At 36.6% G+C, this 20,873-nt stretch overlaps 1 protein-coding gene across 4 annotated transcripts in view; it reads left to right on the top strand.

Annotated features, from left to right (window-relative positions):
- The first annotated feature begins 4,273 nt into the window (after nucleotides 1–4,273).
- Nucleotides 4,274–20,873, top strand: part of fam110b (family with sequence similarity 110 member B) — a 50,232-nt gene continuing 33,632 nt past the window's right edge. Inside the window, exon 1 of one of the 4 annotated variants that reach the window (XM_079820120.1) lies at nucleotides 4,274–4,403. The gene's annotated coding sequence lies outside the window, so the exon portion shown is untranslated. Of the gene's footprint in view, nucleotides 4,404–18,394; nucleotides 18,810–20,873 lie in introns of those variants that run through there. The other 3 variants (XM_079820123.1, XM_079820121.1, XM_079820122.1) reach the window with 3 other exon arrangements.

Here is a 20,873-nt window from a genome sequence, read left to right as displayed (position 1 = left end):
AGTGGGGCTGACTATATTCACTGATTCTGATTTTTCCTGACAAAGCCTCGCTTGTGTCGACCAGTGTCCATCGAAGTGATGCAGATGCACAGGATAAAAGCTTTTTTGTACTCAGTATTGCTGAATAAGAAATTCTGACTCTCTCATCCCTCACTTTTCCTGTTTCTCTGTACATCTATTTCATTGGACTGTTTCAGTCTCCTGACAGGGCTGCTGTTTCAGAAGACGCTTCCTTCCTGCATGAAGGCTTGTCAGTGTTGTATGATCAGTGTGGCTGCTTGTGGAATGGAGCAAAGCATAAACAGTCAAAACGAGGGCTTTCTGTCTCTAGAATCCTCTATAATTCTTCCCATTCTCCGTTTATACTTCAGTTCAGGTCTTGGTTTCCTTTCCCTCCTGATCTTGACCTCATGCACATTTATTTCTTGTTATGTCCTCAGATTTGAGGTCCTATTTTTTCATTCCAGTTGTGGGAACGGTTCGACATTGAGCTCTAGCTGCAATCCCTTTGTGTAATGAGAGCAAGAGATTTTGTGGATGTGCCAGTGCTCAACCAGTCTTTATGGAGGGTGGTGGGAACTTGACCTACATAGTGTTTTGGATTGGTTGCAGATGCTGCCTGTTGAAAAGGGAACCTGCAATTGATTCAGCAAATGTTGAAGATCCACCAAGCTTTATCTGTCAGACCTTTTAATGAATCCCAGAAGTTTCAGAAGCAAATGACCCAAAAGCATTTCACTGAACACTACATATAAACAATTAAGATGAATCATATTTTATATTTTTAAGGTTTTTTATTGGTGAAGAGAATCAAACTGTGTGTAGTTCTGGGTCATTCTGTTTTGAAAATCACTGATATTTGCTGAACTTCACCGTACCCTGTGGCCCAGAAAGTGAAATAAAAATTAAGTAAAGGAAAGCATGGCTCCTTATGGATGAAAACATTGTTCTTTTCTCCAAATGCATGACTCAGTGAGAAACTACACTTTTCCACTTTTGCGGTTTTCCAGCGGATTTGCCACTCAGACCTTCTTGCATGAAAAGATTTTCCATGGACTGAAATCACATGAGCATGACTGTAGTTGTGGTATGTACTTCAAAGTAATTTGTAACTAATCTTATTAATCAGATAAATTGCCTTCTTGGACTATTCTTTAAACAAATTTTCTGTGCATTCAATTTCCCTGATAAACATAAAATGTTTTATATTCTGTTTTCATTTTATTATTGTAGAAATATATTTTTTTATTTTATAATTTTTTCACTCTGTGATATATATATATATATACACACCGAGCAGGCATAACATTATGACCACCTTCCTATTGTGTTAGTCTCCTTTTTGCTGCCAAAACAGCCCTGACCCGTCGAGGCATGGACTCCTCTAGAGTCTGGTATCTGGCACTAAGATGTTAGCAGCAGATCCTTTAAGTCCTTTAAGCTGCAAGGTGGGGCCTCCATGGATCGGATTTGTTTGTTCAGCACATACCACAGATGCTCGATTGGATTGTGATCTGGGGAATTTGGAGGCCAAGTCAACACATCAAACTGGTGCTCCTCAAACCATTCCTGAACCATTTTTGCTTTGTGGCAGGGCGCATTATCCTGCTGAAAGAGGTCACAGCCATCAGGGAGTACCGTTTCAAGGGTGTACATGGTCTGCAACAATGCTTAGGTAGGTGGTACATGTCAAAGTAACATCCACATGGATGGCAAGACCCAAGGTTTCCCAGCAGAACATTGCCCAAAGCATCACATTGCCTCCGCTGGCTTGCCTTCTTCCCATAGTGCATCCTGGTGCCATGAGTTCCCCAGGTAAGCGACGCACACGCACCCGTCCATCCACGTGATGTAAAATCCATGACCCTGTCGCCGGTTCACCACTGTTCCTTTTTTGGACCCCTTACTGACCACTGCAGACTGGGAACACCCCACAAGAGCTGCAGTTTTGGAGATGCTCTGATCCAGTTGTCTAGCCATCACAATTTGGCCCTTGTCAAACTCGCTCATATACTTACGCTTGCCCATTTTTCCTGCTTCTAACACATCAACTTTAAGGACAAAATGTTCACTTGCTGCCTAATATATCCCACCCACTAACAGGTAATGTGATGAAGAGATAATCAGTGTTATTCATGCCCGATCGGTGTATATATATATATATATATATATATATATATATATATATAGCCTTTATATATATATATAGCCTTTATATATATATATAGCCTTTATATATATATATATAGCCTTTATATATATATATATATATATATATATATATATATATATATATAGCCTATATATATATATATATATATATATATAGCAATAAACTGATACTGGGTTAGATCAAATCACAACATTTTTCAAAAATCACACTGCATTTCAGGAGCTTGAAGTCAAGCATGCAATAGAACTGGCGGCTGGTTCAAGAGTGGGTCATCTAGGGCTTTGCCTCATGGGACTAGAGGCTGAATGTCACATGTAATCTGCTCTCTCAGTGTCAACACAATGTCTGGCGGCTCCTTCAGCGCAGCGTGTACTTCTCTTGGAACAACAAACCCACATACGGAGAGCATATGCTAATGCCTCACTCAGCATTTCCAATGAGCTTATTGATGATTCAAAGCCTGGATAAGAAAGAAAACATTAAGGGAGTAAATGAAGATACATGTGGCATCATCATTACATATCAGTTCTGATGTAAATTTTAGGAACACAGACAATTTCTCTTGTAACACGCAGAATCAGATACTCATAGAGTCACTGTTTAGTGGCAAAAATGTAAGGCAACTCATACAGTGGCACTTTTGAGATGAAGTTATTTTTTTGGTTTAATTAAGCATACATTATTTCTTATAAATAAAAATGAATGCAGCAAAAGGATTTCACTCTGTATATGATGAACTCAGATCTGCAAATATGCAACAATTGTTAATATGTCTTGAATTTAGTGATGTAAAATGATGTTGAGTCTGCCTCTGCCTGACAACAAGAATTCCAATTTTCAGCTCAGTTTAGCTGTTGCTTGGTAACAGGAAGGTCTGTGAAGTGAAACCCCTCAGAAGCCTGTGCCGCGAACAGTCCCCCTTTGAGAGTGAAATATCACTAATATCTCTTAATGTCGAATGTTTTTTCTCTATGAACATGATAAGGGAAAGATAAACGATTAATTAGTTAAAGAGATTTTTTTTTAATGGCGGTCAAATGATACATGTATTGATGACTGAATGACGAATAACCACAATTTCATGGACTTTATTGAGCAGTTCTTCAAATTAGCCAGTAAAAGCATGCGTTTGGAACAATAGCAGCAAATGCTATATGACAACATTACAGATTTTTACAGATACCATCCCTCTTTTTCTTCTTAGTAAATAGGCCTAGCTTCTTTGTTTAGTAGTATGAAGAGATATGAGTAGATGAAAAAGATGCTCAGTTTTTTAACAAGTTCCATTATTCAGACATGTGAGCAGAAATGTTGGAGTACTTTATATTCCAAAATCAAGCTTTACTTGAACTTAAAGTGTTCATTACATTCAAACCTATAGGTGGCATGACTCGTGCAATGTGTCTTATAAGGTTTATACCAGACACATTACAGAAATTAATGCTGACTCTACATAGACTCTGTAAAATACTACTGTCTACTACTACTACTACTACTACTACTACTACTACTACTAGTAGCATTGTCCTTTTTTTCAATTTCATGCAGATTTTGGCAATTAAACCAGGCATAAGTTAATGAATGAATAAATAAATAAAAGTAGTATATAGGCATAATCATTGAATAGCCTTAGTTAGTAGCACTAGTGATCTATTAAATTAATAACTCTCATACCTTTTTTTCTTTTCTATTTTCTTAAAAATATCAAAATACAGTTGACAGAAAACAAACGTCCAAAACATCAGGCTTAACCCTAATAATTTTACCCAGAGGTCAAGTTCATTATTTATGTTTGACATTTCATGTAACGGACCACAAACTGCGCTCATCAGCTGAATGTGGTAATAGTAGCGGTCCCTTTAAGAAAATTGGACAGCAGTATTTTGAAAACAGGGGGGGACTGTTCATTTAAAACTGAAAAGTCACCGTACAAAGAGTGTATTTATCGCATATATAATCTATGTATTATTAAAATAGACTACTGTTTCCTATACTGTACAACTGGATATTAAATAATTATGTTACGGGGGAATGATATAGTCTGTTTGACTCTCCCCCCTCTTTCGCACAACGGTCTATTCTGGCTCCGAGGCTCATGATGCAGTGGGATTCAATAAGCTGGTAGGTGCTGCCCAACGCAAGGTTTTCAGCTCCAGTCGACTGCGAATGAGCAAGGAAATATACTGCAGCATCCTCATTCATTTGAAGTCGTCACGCGCAGATCCTAAAGGTAAGTTCTTTGTATTCAGTATCATTTTATTTCACGCTGTATTTAGGATGCGTCAGTGTCTCTTTAGACCTCATAAGAGCCCATTCAATAACAGTTAAGCATCCCTCACCTATTGTTCAACTCCAGACGTCCAAATTCCATGGATATGAACACTGCCAATGACATGTTGCATGTGATTTTGCTTTTATCTTCAGGGATTGTAATATATGTGCAGTATATCTAAAGAACCATTCGCTCAATAGCTAGTGTTTGCATTATAATCTTCCTCCTAACTGCATTTTGCAGCAAAAGGTGGAAATCTTGCTGTTGTCATGAAACCGTATGGATTACAGAACAGACAGACAATAGCTTCAAGTAATAGCAGGCTTTCCCCCCCATATATGACATTCTTTTCTCCATTGCAACTGTCTGATAATGTATACGCATGAGTCTGGCTTCTTGTAGTGTGTTGACTTGAGTGGGCTATTGATTGTCTATATCAGGACTGTTACTAATGTAGTTCCACTCCAGCATGCCAAGCACATAGACTCATAAATGCCTTGTTCTTTGGTCCCTCTTCTTGTGCTTGTCCCTTAAATGTTGTACTGTTAAGATGCTGCTTATGTCTCGGATCATTCCAAGCTTCTAATGGAGGTTTGAAGGGAATCAGACAAGCCGTAATGACAGCTTGCTTAAGTCATTCAGATATCCAAGGTTTGACAGGGGGCCTGTCGTTGCAGTGCAAAATGTGGCACTGGTGACCTGTTGTGTTTATAAGTACTTGTATAACATACAGCAGCTCCAGATTTAAAGTCTGGTTGACTGGAGTCTGCTGTCTGTTTGGATTAGGATAGCTTCTTAAGGGGATGGTCATAAGGTTGGCTCACACATGTATCTCAACATTCTTGTTTTGAGCATTAGTCATTAGCCAAAATATCACTATATTAGGTCATTCGATTTGAGCAACCGCAGACTAATGCTTGTTTTGAGCACTTTTAAATGCCATCTCTGTTGGCTCCCTCAGTAAAAATAGTCAGTTTAAACTCAACTGGTGGGTCTCAGGTCGTGGATAGCAGGGAAACAATGTTGGCATAGTAAGGATGAAAACATAAATAGGCTTATTTACCTTTAAAGTCTGCATGAAATCATGAAATGGAAATTTACTCTCTATACATACGTTAATATTTTTTTTCCATTTTTTTCATTCTTAATTAAAATATCGATCTTCCGGTGAAAGGCAGACTTCTCTCTGTTAAAGTATGACTTTTCCAACATTTAGTCTGCTTAAACCCACCTCTTTCTTACAATCAACTCGAGCTCCATCCAATAAACAAGATTTTTCTTTTTCGATAAGCCATTTTAATCAGATGTACATCACAATATGGAAGAAACAATCTGTCAGTATTTCCATTACATTGCAACTTTAAAAGGGAAGATTTTTTGAATGGGTCTTATCTTAAAGAATGTGTGTCCAAGCAGACTCTGGTATTTTGGCACATATATATGTCATATTAATATTTTTTACATAAAACATTTATGTTTAATTTATTAAACAATTTTGAAGTGAGTTGGGTGCCCAATTCTTGATTAACTTTATGCCTTTAGTTAGGCCGTTTGCTCTTTTTGTATTTTGATTTAGCTTACATTGCATCAATCCTACAGAATTCGGTAATAACACAACAGGAATGTAGCACACACTTCTTCAGCGGCGTAAGAAGGGATGTGGAATGAAAAGCTCAGAGCTGGAACAGTGTCATGGGATTGTAAAGCCATGATTATATGAGGAATGCCATGATGGCTTCAGCAGAGATGCGGAAATGAACTGCGTTTAGAGGTAACAGATGAAAATGCAGTTAGAGTTTTTGTCAGCACTCCTCTCAGGACTTGAGGAAATAAAGGGCTTTAGTACGGTCTCATCTTTGGCTGAGGAATTGTCTTAAAAACAGCAGAGCAGTCTATGAATAGCTAACAGATTTTGACATCATATTGGCACCTCGCATTACATGGTCGAGCCAGCTGCGATTGGATCATAATTTAAGCAGATGATCTAGCGGGTCATTCAGGGCGAGTTTTGTTGTTCATGTGGAAAGTCTTGTGTATTTTCAGTCTCCTCACAGTATGAACGGTGAGTCACAGGATAAATCATGAGAGTAATTAAATCCAGTAGGTATATCAGCTTTTCAAATGCCTCCCTCTTTTTGCCATTGCAAAAGCTGAGGGAATTCGACCAAGTTTTCTTTTAGACTACTCCCTTCATGCAGCCCAGTTCATTTGTGTCTGTCATGAAGTCCCTTAAATACCGTATGTATTTTTTAAAAAATATAAAAGCTTAATAACTGTTTGCTATAAATCTATAACGATCTAAATAACAATTATTCCTTTGTACAAAAGGAAAACCCTTTCATCCAAAGCTGCTGAAACTCATAGTCAGTCCCTTATAAAGATTAAAATCTTAAACGCACTGAGCCATGTCCATGAAGACCCGTTATGATGTTGTGTCAGGTTGATCTGAAGAGCAGAAGGTGGGAAGGAAGTGGACATACCCATGCGGTCATGTCTCAAAACATAATGATGTGTCTCAGGTTAGATTCATAACACTGGGTAATGGATATGGTAAAAACATTCAAGCTCTCAGCAAGATATTATCAACATTAAGTTTTGAGAAAAATCGAATAATTGGGGCTATCGAATGGGATCTATAATAATATCAAATTATTTACTTGATATGGCAATTAATTAATCACAATAAAATCAGTTGATTGCATACCTTTGTATTAATATTTCCTATAGTAAAAGCCACAAAAATAAGAAAATTAAATGGTTACTTTATTGCGACCACAAAAGCACTGAAAATACATTATAAAAAGTCAATATATTGCTTGTTTTATTTACATATCATTGAAAATAACACATCATTGGCCTGCAGTCAACACCAGTCCATTTTGCCAATCTGTAGAACAAAGGGTTGTGTTTGTTATTTTTTTTTAATTGAGTAATTTTCAGCAAGTTAGTGTACAACTCGCTTGTTCTCATATGTGTTCTCAAGTGCTGCTGACGGTTCCCAGATCTATATTGAAACAGGTGATATCATTGAAATTTCATAATTCTTGTTACCAATTTCAATATCACAAACAAAAACTAATAGGTAACACTTTACAATAAGGTTGTATTAGTTAACATTAGTTAACATGAACTAACAATGAACAACACCTTATTAGGTAATCTTTGTTAACGTTAGTTAATAAAAATACAGCTGTTCATGGTTTGTTCATGTTAGTTCACGGTGCATTAACTAATGTTAACAAGATTTTAATAATGCATTAGTAAATGTTGAAATTAACATTATCAAAGATAAATAAATGCTTTATAAGTGCAGTTCTTTATTAGTTCATGTAATATATGTATAAAAAACCTCAAGCCTACTGAAGTAAACGGTGATAAAATAAGAACAAATAACTAATTACAAGCAATAGGACAACAAACTGCAATAGAACAAAGAAGTAGACCTTGCTGAAAAACTTCAAGCACTAGAAATAAGAAATACTAGACTAAATGTATTGTATAAAGTAATCAAATGTATTACAAAACACTGCATATCTTCACTGTGTAAATGAAATATATTTTATTTGTATTAAAGTGAGATAAAAGTGATTAAGTCAAGAGCATTGAGAGATTTTCTCTTTTTTGTGGTTTGATTAACATTAATGACAGATGACAACAGGTTTGTTAGGCTGCTTTCACTTTAAGATCGAATGCACGGTTTCTGTTACACATGCATTTTCTTTCCCAGCTGTTTATGTTCATTTATGAGGATACTTGCAAAGATGGGCATTTTGACACATCAGAGTATTTGTGACACGTGTATTTAACCGTTGAACCACGATAGAGACTGAGACGATAGTCCAAAATCTTTACCGGTTGTTCGTGCAGCAGCGGCCGATCTTAAAGTGACAGCAGCACTGATGATGTCTGTCATTAATGTTCATCAAAGACAAAAAGGGAACAGAGAAAATTGTAGCTCTAATCTATTATTTATGCCGTTAAGAAAGGTATATTACATTTCTGTATAGGCTATGCCTAACAGGGAAGGCCATGGGTAAATATTACATTTATTATAATGGGTTTATGTAAAGATTGTTTTAAGTTCACTTAAATTAAAAGTTGTTATTTTTTAAAGCCTAATAAATGTTGAAATTGGGAGCTTTCAGTTATACTGTAATGTAATGTCATTGATGTTTCAAAGAGACATTAGTATCAGTGATACTGGCCTATATTCATAAAAAGATGCCATTACAACAAATATTTAAAATATTTTTCTGTCTTTAAATTGTTATTTAATTAATTTGTAGAGTAACTGAAATTTTAACAATATCAAAATATGAAAAACTCCAATGTTTTTAATTGCGTTTAATCATGATTAATTACAGAAACAATTAGATTAAATAGTAAAAAAAATGTTAAATCGATTCTCAGCACTAGTTTTGATATAATAGACATTGTTTTGTGAGATTTTTAATTAAGACAAATCGATATCTATTTAACATGGCCAGTAGCTTGACCGATTTCACAACAAAACAAACTAGTTTGGATGCCCCCTAACCGAGTAGTTATTAGTGGTGATGAAACACTTTTGTGCCCAGGTTGCGTTATTGTGGTTTAATGTTGCCTTTGTATTGTTTATTCTCCAGGGGCGGTTTAGGCCCATCTGTCTGGTTCTTCACATCAATAGGGGCCGCAGATGCATAGCCTGACCCCCAGCAGGCCTTTGTAATGTGCCCAGGCGTGGCGTGTGTTTGTCTCTGTGTGCATGCACGTGGGTACGTGGGCTTCATACTCGCTGTTTTGTTCAGGACGTGCCACTGGTCTGCTTTAAAGGGTCCTTAGAGTAGGTTGTGTGTTTGTCACAACGGACAGGTGTCCTGTCAGCAGAACAAGCACTCTTTTGCCTACATGCATTACTATCATGCTCTAATTTTTTAGTCTTCAGGGCTCAACAATAATGTTTTTTTTCTGCTGATCAACTCAGGTCAGTAGTTCAGATTTGTACTTGACTTGATGATATTTTCACTAGCCTCACTGCAATTTATTTTTAGCAACATATTTGATGTTAGAAAGAAATGTATTTAGTTTTTCTTTAAATATTACGTTTAATTTATAAATCAAATAGGGATACACACTTATATTGGTTATTTGCTAATTTGATCTAGTTTGGCTAATTTGTATTAAAGGGGCATGCTATTATGCTCATTAACAGGTTCATCATTTTGTTAATGGGGTCTACAAGAATACATTTACAAAATGTAATGATCAAAAAACTCATAATTTTCCTTATAATTTACATTGTTGCAGCACCTGTTTTCTCCTTCTGTTTTCTCCTTCAGCTCTGTTTTAGTTTAGATTTATTTAAAACCCGCCTTCTGAAAATTGCAGTCTGTTAGTTTGTCAGCCGGTTATGATTGTCTACCACTTACAAAATGTATCAGAAATGGAACGCCCTTTAGAAAAACCAGCGAGTATCAGCTGCAGATGATTCCTGAGGTGCTGCAAACCCTACTGTAACTACACTAACTATGGTACACTAACTAATACGTCAGTTTTGCAGTATCAGTTCGAGCCCGAGCTCGATAATGACAGTCAAGAAGAACAAGTTGATCAACCCAAACCACTTGTGCAGGACATTTCTCAGTGGTAATTCTTTATTGTGTTATATTTTAGATGCGATGTTATAATTGTCTTTTATAACATCTGACCTGCATCCAGTGGCACGGGAAGTAGGGGTGCTGTTTTCACAGGTTTATAAATGCAACACAATTTTTTATAAATAAATCAATACATTTTACATCAGTAAACCTTTAGTAAGGAATTTAACTGTAAGTTGTGAGTGGGCTACAAACCTTTTCTCTTATTAAACCGCTTTAATCTTTAATCTAAATGTCATCAAAATGATTACGCATAACTCCAAAAATTAAGTCATGTGGGAAAAACAGCCCAATAATGAGTTCATGATTTTTATATTTATAAAGATAGCTATGAGCAAGAGCGCGTTTTTCCCTGAATAGCGTATTGCAAATGTTATATTGCATTTTAGACACACTTTGTTTGTTTTGTTTTTTTTTGCTCAAACAAGCCACATCAGACCCATCTCTGAGCAACATGTTTGTTTAGTTCCTGAAAGAATCAACGTTTCTGAATGAATGATTCAATGCTGCCACCTTTGTTTTTTTTTCTTTGTACCACATTGTAATACCTCAATAGACCTTTTTTGAAATGGCGTATTACAAATACATTCCTTTTTGAATTATGATTGCAGGTATCACTATGTTCTGTCAAAAAATTGTCCCGTGCCCCAGCCAAACAGCATGGTTCAGAATGCAGTTGTTAGAAAATTGGTGAGAAATGTTAAAAATACATTTTAACTACTGTAAGTTCGTCTGCCTTAGGAAGCCCGAAAAAAGGTGTTTTTTGATCCGGGTGGAAAATACAGCATCTCTTGGACAACACACTACTAATGCAACTCAACCAGGCCTTGCACAATCCTGAAAATAATGTGGCTACAACCCCTAATTCCATTAATCCATAACTATGGTTTTATTGCTTTTCTAATGTCCTGTTTTGGGCTGATAGATTTAGCGGGCCTGTTCTTACATAACTACTGCAGACATTTTACAGGGCCTGTTACTAAATATTGCTTTGATATTTACAGAATGCATTGACAAATAAAATCCTTCACAAGCACAGCAGATCAAGCCTTTATTGAATCTCTCAGCACTTATTCCAGCTCAGGCTTTGCCGGCGTATATCATAGAGAAATGTGATTGCAACTTGTTTACAGGCTCTTGAGAAATATTTTTGCAATTAAAGTGGCCCAACGCTGGGTCAGCGAAGGAGGATTAAGGCCACACTGCTGCGAGTGTGAACGGCTCAACAGAAGGTGTTGATGAAAGCAGCCCTATGGAGGTGCTCCACAGCAGATGGCACACACACAGGGAACTGATGTTAGGTGCCAGGTCACATTCCTTCTCTCACTTTCCGGAGAATTATTAGAGATCATTCAATATGTCTCTGCCTGGGTGATTATCTTTATTTGAGGCAGAGTTATAATATCCTGATTTTATTGGCTAAGAGGTGTTGGATATGGACACCGAGCAGGGAATAGCTGTCACTGTTATGCTCTCAATAATCAGTGTGTAATGAATGTTTGTATTGCCATCCACACCAAACCAATATTTTGCTTGTAAACACTTCCCTCGTAACTCATTTCACAGCAGTTGCTTACATATTGGAATTCTTTCTAATATACAACAATCACATAAGGGTTTTTCTTCAAGTATTGCCATTTTCTGCCTTTGTGGACTCAAGCTAAACTTATTCAGATGTCAACTAACAATGTTTAAAAATATCTGTATTTTGTTCATTGCAATTCAGGTAGAAAATATAATTTCCACCATCTCAAATCATATGCAGAGGAAATGACACTGGTGGAAATTATTTTACTTTGATTATCCCAAAGAATAATTTCATAGCTGACATTTTGCACACAATTAAATCTTATTTCCTCACCTTTTGCATAATTTGACAAAAGTGAAGCTTGATTGGAAATGATATGCAATAAAAATGTGAAAGTGAAATAACTTTTCTTTATTTTTTTTTCTTGGCTCATATTTAATTGTAGGCATATATTATAGTTTTATTGGTGTAATTGGAGTTTAATTCACCCTTTGTTTAGGTTATCATAGTTTAAAAATGTTAATATTTGTATCATGTAATTTAGCATCTATATAAAGCCATTTGAAAAGTAGCAAAAATAAATAAATGCGTGGCATAAAGTTTCCTAGGCAGTTTTAATTTGACCCGCATACTACAAAATGAAAAAGAGTGGATAACAAAAGTTTTAATATAAATCAACCCCTGGGACATTTTTAGTGTCTGTATTAAAAAAAAGCTCTTAAATGTTCAATCAACAGTGAAATATGAAATGTTTCATTTATCATTATCCATTTTAATGTGAATTATGTAAATAAGCGGAGTACATTATAAAAGTAATGTTAAGTTAAAGTAATTAACTGCTGGACTCTGTTTGTCTGACTGCAGGATTAAAATGTGACCCAAATCCTCTGGACAGGATGAAAAGCCTGCATGAACCTGTGATTTGTGTTCGTATTTAGGGAATGGGCTCTTAATTATGCAGTTAAACATGCCATGGTGGTGTTTCATCCATTTGAACTCTTTCCTTATGAAGGAAAACATTTGATCTTGTGAGGATTTTGAATACATTATTTCCCATATTCTTTCATCGTTCAGTCTCCAGACATTTTCAACAATAATAGGATTAGCCTTACACGTGTGAGAGAAGCACAATCGCCCTCCATTTTAGGAATACTTAAATTCTCAAGGGTTCATCCTAAAATGAAAAATCTCCGATCACTCATTTATTAGTGCTGCATGTCTAGCTGAATGAATAAAATGTCTGCAGTCTACATCATCTGCCATCTTGCGTTCACATGACTGCTTTGACAGATCAACAATAAAGGAATTTAAAAAAAGAGAAGAGGATCGGCGAATAGTTGGGAGCATTGGCGGAGGGCCAAGCACAACGCTCAAATGGTGACCTATTTTATGTCGTCCAGAGTGTGCTAGACTAGAGGAGGATGAATTACTGTCTCTGTTGGCATCTCATTTCAGGTGCTTATTTACTTGGCACTGTTTGTGCTACATTTTGGAATATTTCTCTTTCAGCAATGGCTACGTCAGCTAGTTGCTAACAGCTGCTGTACTTTATATGCAATGTGCAGAATCCTTTTGATGACCCTCATGCTATGGGCTGTTATGTGATGGGGCGAGACTGTTAAAGTGACTACTAGCTTGTCCGCTAGGCATCTAGTAGCAAATTCATGGTGGTGTGTCCAGATAATGCACCCTGGAGGTTGTGTATAGGCTCAAATCATTTAGTTGGCCTGAGTCAATCCTGGCCAGGGTAAAATTGTGCCCAACCCCCAGGGTCACTTCAAGTGGCAGTGCATTAGCACTCAATCCAAATGTCAATTCTCATGGTGGCACATCCAGTTCTCTCTGGTGGCACAGTATTGGCAGGAAAAAATGCAGACATTTTGCCTGTGAACAAACACTCGTAAGTGTTTGTTTTTCTATACATTTGGGAACTTTCCTTTGCATTTGTTTTTATTTTGAAATAATTCAATATTCTATCCCCAATCCTTTGAATAGAACTTGAATAGTCCCCCCTAAAATGAAAATGGTCATAATTTCCTTCCCCTAGATGTTGTTTCAAATCTGTATGACTTTCTTTTATCAGTAGAACTCAAAAGGAGATCATTTAAAGGTACACTATATAATTTTTGGACCTATAGTGGTTAAAAAACAAAACCGCATGCATTTTGTGGAAGAACATTGTTTTGGTTGTGATTTGGCTCTGCTTGACTGTGCAGATTAGTTTGGTTGCCCTACTGCTTGTAAAACATTCACTACTAGGCATAAGAGATATAACCAATTTGGATGGAAAGGATCTCAAGCTGACTAGCTGAAGATCTTACTGTAGCTATACCCCTTCACAATTGATAAGACTTTACAATAAACTCTGTTAGAAAGCTACATATGGTCATTTATCTGTTCAAATTCATCAGTTCTAGCCTTCTCCGAAAAGCCAAGCCAATGTTGATTCTCGTTTTATTATGAGCTCTGTCGCATTCTCTTTTTGACAGCAGACTCAGTTCGCCTTTTCTTTTTCTTTTTTTTTAAATGGATGATTCCCCAGTTCGATATTTGGTGTGCTCCATGTCAACCTTTCTCCCTCGTTGTGACAACTAACCTATGCTGCTTGCACACCTTAGACACAACTTTTCTCTATTTATGGATATGAAAAAGACATGTACGGGTGAGTGACACTAGCCTGGTCCTACCAGACTCTCGTACATTTAATTTGTACAGAGAGTCTGGCCACTCTCCATTGACAAGCGTTTATTTCCTCGAAGTCGGGTACTCTGTTGAAGTTTAAAACTATTGGATCTGCCAAGATTCACTCTGGATCTGCCATAACCAATCGCTAACGTCTGGTTGTGAGGTATGTCATGTGCTGTTTGTTTCTCACATGGAAGTCCGTAAAAATAAACGTGCAGCCACCTCAGTGATAAAACCTCGATTCGGATTGTGATTTATTCACGGTGGAGGGGAGAGTTTTGTGATCGGGAATGCGTTGCTCACGTGGTTCATAACATGATTGTATGCTGTAAATAAAATATAATATGCTTGGTATGATAAGAATAAATGCTGCCGTAAATAACGGCCCAATTCAAATGTTTACGTGCCTTTCTTCCTTTTATTTTTTGAGCGTGATGAAATATATTGCTCTTGTAAATACTTAAAGCTTAACGAAGCTTAACCGTACGGTGCCCTGCAGTGGACAAAAAGGATATAAACAGTGAATTTTGAAGTGATATATTATTGAAAACTCAGAGATGTAGATTCGGACAGCAATAAAATTACCACACAACCTTAGTGTTTGTCTAAAACAGTAGGTAATTCGTAGGCCTGGGATTTTTACGCGGGTGGTGGGAGGCGGACGCCAATAAAATCACTGACTAGCCCCTGTAAATGATAATACCTTCCAACCGCACAAGAAACAATTACCGGGGCTTCAGCCAACTCCTTCACCACTAACGGAGCGAGCTGGAAAATCAAACTTTTCCCGGGACACAACATCATGGCCACCAACAAAACTCAGCAAAGATTGTTCTTGCTCCGGCTTTAACTTCTGAATATTTGTCAGCGGTGCCACAACGGACCGAATGGCCTCGCTCGCATCTTTCTCCGCCGCCATTACTGAACTACAACTCAAACTAGCACACGACATCAACGTCATCGTTCTCAGACACTCCCTCTGTTCGCTGATTGGACCGGTAAAAATTTGTTCGGAGAAAACCTAAGACCATACCGCAGTCCCAGATGAAGTACTGAAGGAAAATGAAAATTGAGCAGAAGTACATAGGATGGCGGAGCCAGGCTAGAGTGACACATCATGTACACAATTTCGCACAAAAACCATCCTGCAAGGTCTCAAATTTAAACACTTATAATAGGCTTACCATGGTGAACCATAGTCAAAACCACTTTATGGAAGAAGGATTGATGAAGAATTGACTATAATAGCTTTGAACAAAAAATGGATAATTCAAAACAAATTAATTACATTTTGACTCCAAATATGACTAACACTTAAGAAATCAGTCAAGTGTGTCAGATACAAAAAAGTACACATAGCTTGCTGATCATTTTCCAATTGGTTTTGGTGGAAAAGTAATCCAACCCAACCCAGGCAACTGCATACTTCTGTCATCCATCTGTGCGTGTTGGTTATTTTTGTAAATAAAGACATCAGGCTACTACTATATACAGTGGAAGGTGTCGTAGTAGCTTGAAGCCACAACAAACCTCAAATTGAAAAGAGTTTGCAAGCAAAAAAAGCGACAGTACCTTAAATAATCATGAATTCACATAGTTTGCATAGCATCACATTTGTGCATTGATAAGGTTAAAAACATTTTTATGTTGGTAACAATGCCAAATATCTTAACCAGTTACTGCTGTGGTCTAGTTGGCTATAGTAAATATAAGCTGCATATAAGCTGCTTACCTGCTCATGAGACATATTTTTAGAATATCCAAATTTCTCATGGTATTGAGAGCGTTTTGACATTTGCATCGATAAGACAATCATCTATAGCCATGGGCACAGTGCATCAGATTTATCTGTGCAGAATAGTGGCGCCAAAGCACAACTTAGTTACCAAAACAACGCAAGTAACTTGTACACTGTACACCCCAATAAGTTTGCAAAAAAATAAATAATTTGAGGCACCAACTGATCAGTTGCACCAATTTTTAAGTTAAAATAATTTCAAAGTTTAAGTAAGCAGAACTGACAGATTTGCGCAACTTGAAATATATGAGTTAGCTAACCTACTTTTCACTTAAAATGATCATGTAATATACACTTAATAATTTTTAGTAGTAGAGACTTATCTAGCTTTATTTAGCTAATTCAGTAAATGTTAACTTGCTAATTAAGCCGCGTTTCCACCGAAATTACCCAGAACAATTTGTACCAGGAACTTTTTTTACAGGAACTTTTTTTCCCCCAGATCTGCTACTGTCTGCATTTCCACAGCGGTCTAAAGTACCGGGAGGATTAGGCAAATTAGTCCGGTGATGTAGGACTGCGCGCGGCTGCTCCTCCCAGTCAGCGACGGACAGGAATCATTTTTGCGCGATACTGTCTGCAACAATAACGAGGAGCAGCGCTGCTTTTGGTAGTTATGTATTGGTTTAATAAAGAGGTCATTAACAAAACGGCGGAAAAGAGGAGAAGAGACGAGCACTTAACAAATACTTAAGCGTATTCTGAAAGCTCGTAAAGCTAGATTTAATGTTATTATCAGGTATTATGGACATTGACCGTGAGATGGCTGAGACGAACGCGCGCCATCGGACAGAAAAAGCAAGACCGATATTTACTGAACGCCGAACGAACCTCGCAAGACTTTTAAAAATGCCGGTTGAAACAAAATGCTGCGTGAGCTCAACCAATCAGCATGTTCATTGCCCAAGTCCCACCCTCGAAAGTTTCCGAACTTTGAAAAAGTACCACCTCGGGAGCAGGGCCGTTTGGAGGGGGAAATATTTACCCGGAACTTCATTTAGACCCTGGTTCCTGCGGTCGAAACACACCGAGTACCACCCCAAAGTTCCTAGTTCCTGGGGAAAGTTCCTGCGGTGGAAACGCGGCTTTAGTAACACAGTTCTGTGAAAACAGTAGCATAATATAGCAATTTCTGAATGAATACGGCAATGTAGAACATTTAACATACCTGTTCTCAAACTAAGCTCATGCTCCACTCGTCACCATGTTGGTAACCCTACAAAAAACCCAACATAACAGAAACTGAGCTAAACATTAAACACTACTAAATCTCTCACCTAACATTAATCTTGTACAAAAAACATTATATAACACTTAATTTTAGCATTTAGGCTACTATCCCTTTTCAAGTGTCCGGTTTGTTAAATTTAAGTTTTTCTAAATTAAAAGAAATAAGTTCATAAAACTAAAAACAACTAAACAATTCAGTTTACTTAAAATGTGCCAGTTTTGGGAACTCTAATGAAAAAGTTCTATATACTTATAAAAGTTAATTTGATTTGAATTCATTTGTTTCATTTAAGTTTACCTATTCAAACCAAGTAATTATTTTGAGCAGTAGGGTTTAAATTTTTCTGCTTTAACAGCTAGAGGTCCAAAAACGACATTGTGTAGCTTTAAGCAATTTTAATAATAAAAAACGTAGCAGACGCCAGTGCTCTTCGGTGCCCCATCATGTATGCAGATTTCAATATGATGGTGAGTAAATTATGAAATTAAGTGTCATTTTTGGGTGAACTATCCCTTTAAACAAACTATTTTGCATTTCCATTAATACATTTATCATTTCTTTTTTTATATCTATTAGTCAGTTTGTTGGACGACTAGTTCACCATAGTCACCCATCCTTGATTATTTGGTATATTTATGAAGTCGTTTTTTCTTGTTGGTTGGTCATTAAGATGGTTGTGATTTGTAGACCCAGCTCCAAGGGAATCACTAGATGTTGTTAAACATTTCATGTGAATCACTGTCTCTGATGCCAAACATTTTTTTACTCTTTACCAACTTACTCCTTTCAGTGCATTTCCCTATATAATATCATAAATCTAGAGATGAAATTGCCTAACGATTCATCTCAGCCTGATGTTGGCGTATCTTTTCTCTCATTGGTCAGTTGTCGTTACAGTCTGGCCCAAGGTCATTAAAAAGTGTCCCTGTGTGTCTGTTTTTTTTATCTGAACTTTCTGTGGCAGTGAGATTGGTGATGACACTGTAATCCCATTGAAATCTGGCCAATCTCCACTGATGCGATTATGATGTTTCTCAACTCTATGTGTTAGCCTAATTGCTGCTCATAAGCAGTGCCTATGTTTCTGTGGGCCTATATTTGACCTATACATGGTCCTGCAACAACATATTGTATTTCATAAAGTGTTTGTTATGACAAGAATGTTTTTTAAACTGAAGATTAGGGTCTTCCCACTTAAGGAAAGAGGTTAAGCAGTTCAATGTTGACCTGTAATTAAGTAAGGCAGTCAGACTGTATTAGACTAATAGAAGTTGATCGAGGACTAACTGCCACCCTGGATAGTCTATCCAGTCAGTTGTAAGATTTCGTTTAGTTTGAAGGACACTGTCATTCTGCTGCCACCGTTACAGGACTAAACCCGGCTATGAATTATGTCGAAAGATGTGTACCGTGATTCTGTGCTTCCTTGTACGCCAACTTTGGAAATGTGTCATCTCTGTGTGGATTTCACAGGGAAATTCATCACGTGAGTATCTTGTGGTGGTTTTCTGTAGCTTTGACGATGATACTCCAGTACTATAGAAGTATTATTACAAATGAACGCAGAGTTCCCAAATGTGTGATTATTATAATTTTTTTTTTATATATATATTTTTTATTTCATAACTGTTTGAGCGAGACTGCTTTCTCCTTGTCATTACCTACATTTGTAGTTCAGCCTTACTAAATATGAAAGACTTTGTGATTCAGGGGTGGGGAGCAGAGATACCTGTATTATTGTCTGTCTGGATGGATGACTGCCAGAATTAATCTCTTTTATAAATGACCATGAAAGGATTATTCAGATTCTGACCCGCTTCATGTGTTGAGCAATAAATCACCTCAGCAGCAAGCGATAGGAGTTTAGCATTGAGACGCAAATGATGAAATGCAAAGTCCCTTAATGATGTATAGGGGATTTCTGCAATCAAGTTAACAACTTCTGTCGAGGGAATGAATATCTTTCTAGATTGCCTGATGTAAATTGTTGCTAGGGTCAATGACGTTTATTTTTCTTTTGTGCAGATATATAGTTCATTGCATTCATTTAAAAAAATACATTCAAAATGTAAGTAATTTAGTGTAATGCAGTGACTTGAATACACCTCTTTTTTGTTGTTTTAATCTCCAAATTAAAAAAGACTTTTAAAATTAATTTTACTTATAAATATTTGAAAGACTTTTGTCCCCCAAAATTTAGGGATGCACAAAATGTTTATATATTAATAATTCATATTGAGGTAAAAAGTATTTTTTAAGAAATATTATGTAAAAACTTTTTTGAAAATGACTAATACTCTTTGTACATAATTCATGGTGTAAGGAAAATGTTTTATGTATACCGTTTAAACGTTTGTGGCAATTTTTGAAAGAAGATTTCTTTGAAAGAAATTAATACTTTTATTCAGCAAGGACACATTCAAATCAAAAATGACAGTAAAGACTTTTACATTGTTAAAAAATATTTATATTTCAAATAAATGCTGTTCTTTTATGTTCATCAAAGAATCAGTTTCCTCAAAAAGAATAAGCAGCATAGCTGTTTTCAACATTTGATGAGAAGGAATGCAAATCAGCATATTAGAATTATTTCTGAAGGACTACGTGACAGTTAGAAAACAGTTATTTTAAATTGTAACAATATTACTGTTTTTACTGTATTATTGATCAATCCAGCCTTAGTGTGCAAAAGAGACTTATTTCAAAAACATAAAAAAAAATCTTACTGACCCCAAACTTTTTGAATAGTAATGCATGTTAGATTTTCCTTTCCTTTATCTTGGGCAGTCTGATGTGTCATTAGCTATGTTTCCATACACCTATTTTTATGCGCATTTTGGGATATCGCATCAAAAAATGCTGAATGGAAACGCCAAGATGCGCATAAATTCTAAAAATGCGCATAAAAAACGTGTGCGCTCGTTTGAGTCGGATACATTTTCTATCCGATACGAAAACATGCGCATAAACTACGATGGAAACGCATTTACCGAATAATTTCCTTGATGCGCATAAAGAAAATCATGTGACTTTCGCAATGTAACAGCATAACTGTACTAACCAATGGAAAAATCTTGTTTGCAAAGCATCTGAAATGCTGTTTTGGTCTTTCAGAAGTCTGTTGTCAAAGATGCTCGATATATTTTCCTCCTAGAACTGTCTTACATGACTGCGTTTCCAAACAGCAGCGTCTGCCTCTGAAAGCATGACAACACGTTTATTGAGACGCACAAGTTTTTCTGAGACGCAAATAATTTATTATATATACGAAAATTATTATATATGGTGGTTTCTCCTATGTTTCTTAGTGATTTTTTTAGCGGTAGTTTATCAGGAACTGACGATTTTGTTCTCTTCGACTCACTGGAATGAAACAGTGCTTTATTCGCAAATGTTTTATGCGATATTGCATTTTTGCGCATTATATTTGCAACTTTGGATGTAAACATAGCTATTGACCCACTAATTCTAGGTCAAGCAGTCATACATTCACAAGTCTTAATGCATATATCTTGTAGATGCTCTTGGACATTTGAATGGAATTCCAACC

Source organism: Gobio gobio, assembly GCF_949357685.1.
Source record: "Gobio gobio genome assembly, chromosome: 6".
In the NCBI taxonomy this organism is placed as follows: Eukaryota; Metazoa; Chordata; class Actinopteri; order Cypriniformes; family Gobionidae; genus Gobio; species Gobio gobio.
This window is presented reverse-complemented; position numbering and strand designations above follow the sequence as displayed.